Source organism: Glycine max, chromosome 16, assembly GCF_000004515.6.
Source record: "Glycine max cultivar Williams 82 chromosome 16, Glycine_max_v4.0, whole genome shotgun sequence".
In the NCBI taxonomy this organism is placed as follows: domain Eukaryota; kingdom Viridiplantae; phylum Streptophyta; class Magnoliopsida; order Fabales; family Fabaceae; genus Glycine; species Glycine max.
Window position 1 is genome coordinate 26,423,590 of NC_038252.2, and position 11,651 is coordinate 26,435,240.

Genomic DNA, 11,651 nt, shown 5'->3' on the forward strand with positions numbered 1-11,651 from the left:
CCCTCTCCTAGGGGTTTCATTTACTCCCTTTCTTTCACCCCCCTTCTTATTGTAAAGCCCTCATGACTATGAGTGGCTAATCCCTAGCTAGGTCCTGGCAGGCCTAAAAAGCCAATGATGTATGGAGCATTTCAAGAGTTATCAATAAAAAGAAGATTTCCCTCCAGGTTCTTCTATTTATTTACCGTTCTTTCTTTTTACATCCTGTATCTCGCAACTTGCTTTCTGTTAGGGTTTAGTCCACTCGGGAGAGGGTAAAGCCTAATTAGGGGTAAGGAATGAATACTTGAATCTATTTTAAGGGTTAGGCCACTCGGAAGAGGGTAACGCTTAAGAGAACACTAAAAGGAAGAAATTATCGGGTTATCTTTTAGAGGGTTTTCCTTCCAAGTTCTTTTATCTGCTTTTCTTTCTTGCTTATTCTACATCTCAGACTTTGTTTTTTGTTAGTCTTTAGGCCACTCGGGAGAGGGTAAAGCCTAATTAGGGATAAGGAATGAATGCGTGAATCGGTTTTAAGGGTTAGGCCACTCGGGAGAGGGTAACAAACAATAAAAGAAAGAAATCATTGGGTTAGCATGACTTAATGCCCCAATGCCCATGCTTTAGCAAACATCTAGAATGTAATCTTAATGCATCTTAGTTATCGAGTCTTCGCAAAGGGCATTTGGAAGATAGGTAATTAAGGTAGGCTTGTCATCATGAGGCATCAGGGGCAAGTAAATGGATAGATGTGGGGCAAAATTAGTTGACTGGTATTGATAACAGACAAATCCTAAATCCATATATCTAGGCTGATTAGACTTGTTAGGCTTTAGCAATTTTACTATATAGATTTTATTCCCTATTTTATTGTTTGAAGTTTCTTTTCTTAGAAGTAGTTATTCCTTATTTTACTGTTGGGTTTTATTAGGAGTAAGTAGTTAGGCGTAGTAGATTTAGACTTTATTTGAATTTCTTAGAAGTAGTTATTCTTATCTTTATCATATCTCAATTTAAATATTTTATCTTCTATTTTGATCTTTCAATCTTTTATCTTTTTCTTTTATCTTCTAATTTTATCTTTAAATATCTTATCTTTTCTTTTATCTTCTAATTTTATCTTTAAATATCTTATCTTTTCTTTACCTTATCTTCTATCTTTCTTTATCTTTTATTCTAAATTCTTATCTCTTGCTTTTAAATTGGGTTTGCATTAATCTAAGTACAAACAAATTCCCTGTGGATTTGACACTCGGACTTCCGAGAACTTTACTACTTGTGACGATTTGGTACACTTGCCAACGAGTTAACACCATATTAGATCACGATGTTTTTTTTTTGTCCTAGGTTATAGACTATAGGTGTCCCTTAAATTCATCAGGTCAAAGACTAGTCTTGCTTGTAATGCATGATTGTCATTGGCCCAAGAGAGATTTTACACATGGTGGGAATCAAATATAGGTTCTCCCACTATATATATATTGTTTCCCAAGATTTGAATCCAACAGGATTTTACACCACTACATCAACTGTTTCGTTAGACTAGGATATTACTTACCAAGGTTAATTAATGTCAACAATCAAAACATGTTTCAATACAATTAGACAAGAAATAGAAACAAAAAATATAAAATATAATCAAAATTAACTAATGTTTTGTAGAAAGAAAAAGATACCTAAACCTTAATGTTATACCAACAACAAGTTCACAAATATTCTTATATTCTTATGATAATGATGTATACAACTTTTTCATTATCCAGCAAAATGTTTTCTCACTTCACTTGGTAAGGTTCTAGTTACATGTTCCACAACCTAACCAAAATCTTGCATTTTCATTCTTCGATGTATAGAGGTTGTCCACCTATGTTGGTTGAAGAAACTGACTTCACTTGGTAAGGTTCTTTGTATATATCTGCTCATGCTCTATGCACAACCTTCTTTTTTTAGTTTGTCTTCTTTCTGTGTTGCCTCTTTTATATTTGCAGTAGCCTATCCACTATCTTAGTGTTCATCTTCATGTCTTCATTCCTTTTTAAATGATCTTTTTGTTTGCATGGTTGATGTTTTAATGGTTATCTATGTTAGTAGTTCATCATGGGATGTAAGGTCAACTCCATTATGGGCATCACTACTGAAAAGGAGACTTGGAAAATTAGTGTATGTGTGATTAATATATGGGTTATTCGAAAGGCTACAAGGATTAACATTGAAATGATCTTGATGGATCAGAAGGTATAATATATATTATTCACGTTTATTGTCAAATAATTGTCATCTAGTATCAAAGTTTTTAATATTTGCATAGGCTCATAAGATTGTTGCTCAAATTAAAAATGTTGATCCTCATAAGTGGAATGATGTTGTTAAAGTGGGTATGATTTTGGATGCCACATGCTCATGTCTTGTTGTTTTTGGATGTTGCCAACAAGTATCCATCTCCTGCAGATATTGATGGCATCATATCAGCTGAGATACCAAATTCTATTGAACAACCACAACTCTATGAGTTTTTCAAGAAACTTATGATGCATGGTCCATGTGGTCATGCAAACATAAAGTCGCCATGCATGAAAGATAGAAAGTGTTCTAGATATTTTCCAAAAAAAAATGGCAAGTTGAAACTATTGTTGACTAAGAGGGCTATCCTGTTTATAGGAGCCGCAATGATGGTAATATATTGACAGAAATGCTATAACACTAGACAATAGATACGTGGTACCATACAATCCATACTTATTATTGAAATATCTAGCTCACCTCAACATAGAATGGTGCAACCAATCAATGTTCATCAAGTATTTATTCAAGTACATTAATAAAGGTTATGATCACATAACCATGACTCTTGTGTTTGTCCAAAATAAAGATGAAACAACTGAACATACTATTGATGAGATTAAGCATTATCTTGATGGTAGGTATATTTCTTCTTGTGAATCTTGTTGGAGAATATTTTCATTCCAGATTCACAAGAGATCACCTGTTGTTGAAAGGTTGTACTTTCATTTGCCTAACGAAAATTCTGTAATATTTGAAGATGGTGATGACATTAATGTTTTGTTGTCCAAGCCAACTATTAAAGAGTCCATGTTTACCTCTTGGCTGCAAGCTAACAACATTTTCCAGCAAACAAAAGATCTTACATATTTGTAATTCATAACAAAACTTACATACATCACCAAAAAAAGATGTTGGAAGCCACGTAAAGGAGGCTATACAATTGGAAGGTTTAACTGGGTGTCTCCAAGTACTAGAGAATTGTATTATCTTAGGATATTGTGGGTTGTAGTTAAAGGATCAACCACTTATGAACAAATTCGTATAGTCAATGGTAAACTATATTCTACATTTAGATAAGCTTGCTTTGCTATGGGCTTCTTGGTTGATGATAAGGAATATATTGAGACTTTAAGAGAAGCATACCATTGGGGTTTTGGCCAATTCCTTAGAAGATTGTTTGTAACAATGCTCATATCAAATAGCATTGAGAGACCAAATCATGTATGGTCTGAAACATAAGAGTGCCTAATTGATGGTATCCTTCATCATTAGAGAAGGATAAGAAACATACCAGGTAACATATATTAAACCATGACTTCTTTTATCAGTTATAATTATTGTTTATAACTTAAAAATTTAATTTCTTTTTTGTGTCCAAAGATTTACCATTGGAATCAAAAGAGTTATAGAATTTGACATTGCTGAGATTGAAGAGATATTACAATCAAACAAAAATTCATTAAAAGATTATCCAAACATGTCTTTTCCAAGACATATGATCCTATCACATTTTATTAATATATATATATATATATATATGCTAAACAGAATTATGACAAGGCTCAATTACAACATGATTTTGAAACATACTTTGTTTCTTAAATAGGTTAGCAAAAACTGGTGTTCTTTTTAATTGACTATGTAATATCAATACAATAGATACAATGATGGCTCATGTAGTAGCTACCTTCCTTTTTTTTTTGTATGCAAATACATATGAACAGAGGCATATCATTGATAGTATCATCAATGTTGTCAATAGGCAGGCAGGTGGAATGTTTTTCCTGTATGAGTAAGGAGGTACTGGAAAAACCTTTATGTGGAAGACATTAGCTTCTGCATTATGTTCAAAAGGTGATATTGTGTTAAATGTTGCCTCAAGTGACATAGCCTCATTGTTATTACCAAATGGTAGAACTACACATTCGAAATTTGTTATTTATGTGCCTACATTAGAAAACTCAACCTGTAATATCCACCAAGGTACAAAATAGGCTGAACTGTTAAAGGCAACTAAGTTGATTATATGGGATGAGGCTCCTATGGCTCATAGGTATTGTTTTGAAGCATTAGATAAACATTGAATGACATCATGTGTATGTCTAATTTCAATAATGTTCTATTTGGTAGAAAAGTTATTGTATTTAGAGGCAATTTTAGGTAAATTGTTCTTGTCATACTTGGAGGAAGTAGATCAGACATAGTGCATGCATGCCTTATATCGATGGGACTACTGTACGGTCTTAAAGTTGACAAAAAATGTGTTTGCGGTCCAACTTCACATTGACAAATGCACAAGAAATCAAGAGTCTTTCCCAGTGTTTGATAGATGTCGATGATAGGAAACTAGACAAAGGTGATGATGAGTGTTATGAGATAGAAATTCCACCTAATCTTTTAATAAGAAACTTCATTGATCCTATTGAAGCAATTGTCAACCATATCTACCCAAATATCCAAAAGAAGTATAAAGATGAGGAATTTCTCAAATCTAGAGCTATACTTGCTATAACAAATGAGGTGGTGGACCAAATTAATGACTATATACTAAACATCATCCCAGGTGAAGAGAAAGAATATTTCAATTGTGATTCAATTGACATGACAGATGTTGCAACAACTGAATGTTTTGAAGCAGCTACACCAAATTTTTTGCATTCATTAAAGGCATCATGAATACCTAATCATAAAATTAGGCTAAAAACAGGCACACCTATTATGTTGATTCAGAATTTAGATCAGGCCTATGCAACGGAACAAGGCTAATTATCTATAGAATGACCAACCATGTTATTGAGGTACAAATAATTTTTAGAAAAAATGTAGTAAGTTTGGTTTATATTCCATGAATGTCATCATCATTATCTCAATCTCATTGGCCTTTCAAGATGACTAGAAGACAGTTCTCACTTATTGTGTCATATGCCATGACAATCAATAAATCTCAAGGTCAATCTCTTCAATGTGTTGGATTATATCTTCCTCAGCCAGGTCTCAATCAGGGCCAAATTTATGTGGCATTCTCAAGAGTTCAGAGCAAAAGTGAATTGAAAATTCTTATCCATGATAAAGAAGGAAAACCACTAAATACAACAACCAATGTGGTTTTCAAGGAAGTACTACAAAATCTGTTGTTAAGTGCAGGGTTATTAACTAAATTAAAAGTTGTAACAGCTTCATGACATCTACATTTTGCATAATTTCACCAAGATAACATTCACCTTAACTTTACCCCCCCCCCCCTAAGCTTGCAACATGAATTCTATAGATATGGTTTATTTACTTGGTTTTAGTTTAAGACTACATGTGTTTGTTAGTTACTGTGTGCAATATTGTATTGATAGTGTAAGAGTTTAGTGTTACTCATTGAATAAAAACATCATTGTCATATGCCTAACTAAATTCAATTGATATTTTGATGCAACAATGCTTATCATCCACCAAGTTTCAATTTTATGCTAAATGCATATATACTTCATGCAATGTTTATAATTAGTCTTAAGTAGATGTGGTGTAAGTCAAGTTTAGTGTGAGTTTGTATTAAATCCTCTCCTGTGGTTAAATGGTATGACAGTGTAATGGTGCAACTTTTAATTTTAAGTCATGATAATCAACTTCTGAGGCTATTATCTATAAGGTATCACTAATTTGCATGTGATATTTTGAACATGACAAGCTTCATGTAACCCAGTAAATTAGCATGATTGTACCTCTACTACGTATATGATGACCAATTGTGTTGATATCAATACACTTCCAAAGCAATCAGATTAAGATCATCTGCAGTTAACTGCAATGTTATTAACAAATCTACAAGTTGTAACGGCTTCATGACATCTACTTTTTGCACAATTTCATACATAACAAAATTCACCTCATCTTCATCCTGCTAAGCTTGCAACATGAGTTCTTTAGATATGGTTTATTTATTTGGTTTCAATGTAAGACTACATGTGTTTGTTAGTTACTATGTGCAATATTGTATTAACAGTGTAAGAGTTTGGTGTTGCTCATTGAATTAAACATCATTGTTGTATGACTAATTAAAATCAACTGATGTTTTGATGCAGCAAGATCATTCAACCTCGAGGTTTCAATTTTACACTGAATGCATGTATACTTCATGCAATGTTTATACTTAGTGTCTTAAGCAGGTGTGATGTAAGTCAAGTTTAGTGTGACTTTGTATTAAATTCTCTGTTATGGTTAAATAGTATGACAGTGTAATGGTGCAGGCTTTAATTTTGAGTCGTGATAATCAACTTCTGAAGCTATTATTTGGAAGGTATCATCAATTTGCATATGTGATATTTTGAACATGACAAGCTTCATGTAACTGAGTAAATTAGGATGACTATACCTCTGTTGTGTATATGATGACCATTTGTCCTGATATCAATACATTGCTAAAGCAATTAGATTAAGATTATCTGAAGTTAATTGTAGGGTTATCAACTACATTATAGGTTGCAATAGCTTCATGACATCTATTTTTTGCACAGTTTCATTCAAAACAAAATTTTTAACAGCTTCATTATCCTAAGCTTGTAACATAAGTTCTTTAGATGTGATTTATTTACTTGGTTTCAATTTAAGACTAAATGTGTTTGTTAGTTACTGTGTGCAATATTGTATTGAAAATGTAAGAGTTTGGTGTTGCTCGTTGAATTAAAATATCATTGTTCTATGACTAATTAAAATCAACTGACGTTTTAATGCAACAAGATCATTCAACCATGAGGTTTCAGTTTTACGTTGAATGTATGTATACTTCATGCAATGTTTATACTTAGTGTCTTAAGCAAGTGTGGTGTAAGTCAAAGTTAGTGTGACTTTGTATTAAATCCTCTCTAGTGGTTAAATGGTATGACATTGTAATGGTGCAACTTTTAATTTTGAGTCATGATAATCAACTTTTAAGGCTATTATACACAAGGTATCATCAATTTGCAATTGTGATATTTTAAAAATGGCAAGCTTCATGCAACCCAATAAATTAGCATGTCTATACCTCACCTGTGTATATAATGACCATTTGTGCTGATATCAATACATTTCGAAGTACAAAATTGATTGATTTATAAAGAAAGAACTCACACATATACTATAATTTTCATACATTCATGCTACTTCGAGCCATGTTTTTTTCTATAACCATTTGAAATAAATTTTAACTTTTCTTTTTAAATATCAAAGTCTTCAATTAAACAGTTTTCCAAATAAATCGGAAGTTATGTAAAAGTGCCATATTAATGTCCCGCATTGACCCAAACTTACCTACAAATTTAATTTCAAAAAATAATTTTTTACACACTCAAATAATGCACAATCTATACAAAATCGCTATCGACCCATACAAATTGCAAATGTATAATGACTTTATGGATTCATAATATGTATCAGATTCAACAAAGGACAATTATGTAATTGTCCAAAATGGCATGGGTGTCCAAGTATATTGGTGGGTGCAGGAAGAAAATTTGGTGTTATGATGAATGCTTCGTTCTTAAAACCGCAAACTCCATATGCGGTTTCATTTGCTTCTCCTTCATTGAACAGTGAAGAATGCACACGTTTCTAGCAAAGATGAAGATCGAACCAAGGTTAAAAGACAAAGCTGGTTAGTCTAACACGCAACCACAATGCTCTCCTCCACCATCGTCATTGTTTGACACCCTCATCCGGCCACCAGTCACGCAATGAGCCATTGCACCTGTAACATCCAATTTTTTTGTGAAATAGATTAAAAATATTTTTCATTTAAAATAAATAGATTTTTAGAAAAAAAAATGATGAGATTTTTATAATTAAATAAATAAGGAGAAATACTCATTTCACGCAGACAGTGGAACGAAGGCTGCAATCTCTTCTCCTTCTCTCAAACGTTTGGAAACCTTATCAAAACAAACAGAGAAAAAGTTTGAGAAATGTTAGAGATGTTGTTATCGCTGTCGGAACACACGTGAGCCCGCATAGAGGTAAGGGATGAGTTTATCGCAATTGGGGTTAGAATGAACATGTGTAGGAATCCTTAAGAGATCAAATTGGGTTTTTTTTTGGATGTTTATTATATTGAAATTATTGTTGTATGATTATGTGAAATTGTTTGAGGGATTTTACTCCTCGTGGATTGAGAAATATTTTTGTATAATTTGTTTGTGTTTTTTATAAGATTAACGTGATAAATAATTATATTGGGATCATGAAATTATGATTGAAATTGTGTATAAGTGATAAATTAAATATGTGATAAATTGTGGGATAACATGTTGCTTTGAAATTATAATATTGTTATTGAGATTGAGTATAAGTATAAAGTTGAACATGTGTTAATTTGTGAGAATCACGTAAACATGTGATGGTGGATTGTGACATTATGAGATGTAAAATTGTGAACATGAAATTTAGTTGTGAATAAGTGTGTGGTTAACACTTAATATGAAAATACTTGTGTCGTGAGTTGTGAATTATACAATAATCAAACCAGTGTTTACCTTGAGAAAAATATTTATGCACAGTGTTAAAGGGAAAGTGTAGGATTCTTAGTTAGGAACCTAAAGTGTTAAATTGTAACGCAATGTGTTAAACATGTTTGAAACACGAGTGTGAGATCATGGATATTGTATAATTCATGAGCAGTGTTTGCTTATAATATTGTTGAAATTAAGTATAAGTAAAAAGTTGAACATGTGTTAATTTGTGAGATACACGTAAACATGTGATGGTGGATTGTGACATTATGAGATATTAAATTGTGGACATGAGATTTGGTTGTGAATAAGTGTGTGTTTAACACTTGATGTGCTAATATTTGTGTTGTGAGCTATGAATTATACAATAACTCGACCAGTGTTTACCTTGAGAAAAGTGTTTATGTGCAGTGTTAAAGGGAAAATGTAGGTTTCCTTGTTAGGAACCAGTGTTAAATTGTAGCGCAATGTGTTAAACGTGTTTGAAACACGAGTGTGAGGTCATGGGTATTGTATAATTCATGAACAGTGTCTGTGTGTAAAAAAATATTTTAGGGGTTAGACCTGAATCATGAAGGTGAGGCCCTAACAGATTCTTTGAAGTCAAAACCTTGAGGGTAAAGACACTCAGTTTAAGTGCTCCTTTAAGCCTATGTTGATCTCATATGGTTGGAGCATTCTTGTAAAACGAAGTGACTCTGACTGATCACGTTATAATTTTACTTAGTGAAAGTAACCTGACATGCCCACTGTGTGGTGTGTCTTGTTAAGTACTCCTAAATGCCTCAGGGTGATTTTTCACTGATATGGTATCACATTGCATATAAGTTTGAGTCTTAGTATAATTGTTGCATAACGGTTGCTAATTATTTATTATGAAATTGATGAGTGTTATTACGTCTTGACCCAAGTGTGCGAATCATGTGTAATGTGATTTGTGATTGAAAAATGAATTTTAAATGATAAAGTGATGAAGCGACGTGAGTTTTATTAAGTTGAGTTATGTTATAAATACTTTTATAATTTATTTGGATTACATCTTTGTTTATTTTTATTTTTTTAGAAATGTGATAACTCACTCTCTGTGTGCTATTTGTGTTTGGATCTTGTCATGATCTCAAATCTTGTGTTCGTGAGAGCAGTTGACTAGGTGGATGACATTAAAGAACCTTGTGTTAGAGGACGCTGGGACACAATGCTCTATTAGGATATGATATTGGAGATGAGTTTTTATTTTAATTGCATGATGTTATTTTATTTTATTTTACTTCACTCATTTAACACAACATATTTGTAAACTTTGATGGCCTTACTTCAAGCCAAATATGTATTTTTATAAGATTTACTTGGTAATAGTGAAGTGAATGTGAACTTTTTACTCACGTGAATTTGTTTATCAGTATTTTTATATGTTTTATTTATTAGTACATATATGTATCGGGTAGAGGGTGTCACAGTGTTTGCTAAGAATGTTCAAACTCCTACGCTGTACTAAATGATTTTGTATTATCACTCACAAACCCAACAACATCATATTAGGCTTAATGTTCTCAACATGCGCTTTGTTTGGTTATTAGAGGATACTATATTTTGATAATCAAAACACTGAACAACGACACAAAGATATGTGCATTTAGTTTGAATTTAGGAAAAGAGCATTACACGTGGACAAACACAAATTATGTTATTCATGCTAATTGAATGCCCTAATTGTCATTACAAAATAAATGTTTGTCAGAAAACGATTTCTATTTTACCCATTTGATTTATATGAACATTGTGTAGTAATAGCTCTATGTATGAAGGGGCTTTCATCATGCCACAAGATTATTATGTCAGATTTGTAATAGCATTGTCTACTAATACATTGTCTAGTAATACATTTTATGAAGGGGCTTTCATCATCCCTTTCTTCGTTAATAGAGTATATCATTTTTTTTATAATCATAACACACTTGGACACATTGTTCTGTTACCTTTTAAAATTGTCTTTTCAGCAAATTATGAGTGTTGTAGTTTTATCCATCTCATTACACTTATTTATTGTTTGGTTGTTTTGTTTAAATTCATAATATGCATAACTTTGAGCACATTGAACATGGAAAATAGGTGTGTGATGTACATCTTTATGTGAGGCTAAGAAAGAACTGGTTTTCATCGTGACACAAGATTAATGTCAATTTTGTTATATCATTGTATAATAATATGCTTAAATGGTTATTTATTTGTCAACATTTAGTTATGCCAACTTTTTAACTTTATATGGAGTTCAAAATTGATGAACGAAAAGCACAAAAAGTGTTATGAAATGGCCAACATCATGTTGCATATCACAAGAACATCAAAGGAGATTTTAAACACTGTTCATGACAAGGAACAGGTTAACCATTTATTATGATATTGTTGTCATTTTAATTCTTATGTAACATATCATTTTTTCAATTATTTTGTAGAATTGACCAACTAATTATTCACATTCTAATGTTACACATATTTCAAAAGTAGACTTACGGTGAAGTTAGTAGGTCATTTGTCATGAGGTGGAAGGACAGACTTCAAGATTATTGGCATTTGTTTGACAAAAATGGGAATATGCATACTGTTGTGTACAACCAAGATTTGGACGGCTCAGCCATTGTATCAAGGTGGACCACACTACGAGATTTCTATTATTGACCGGAGATCATCAAGTGACGTTAACCCATTATGGTCAGAGTATATTCTTGTGGACCATATTCAAAACTGGTAGCCATAAAAAACATTCTCAAAATGGCACTCATTATACCATCAAGTACCGAATTCGATCACTTTCAATATGGTTCTGAATCAATACAAAATTACTTATAGCAACTTGGTGAGTTACTTAATAATTTACTTAATCATTCAGTCAAACTTTATCTATCAAGTTTTTAATTT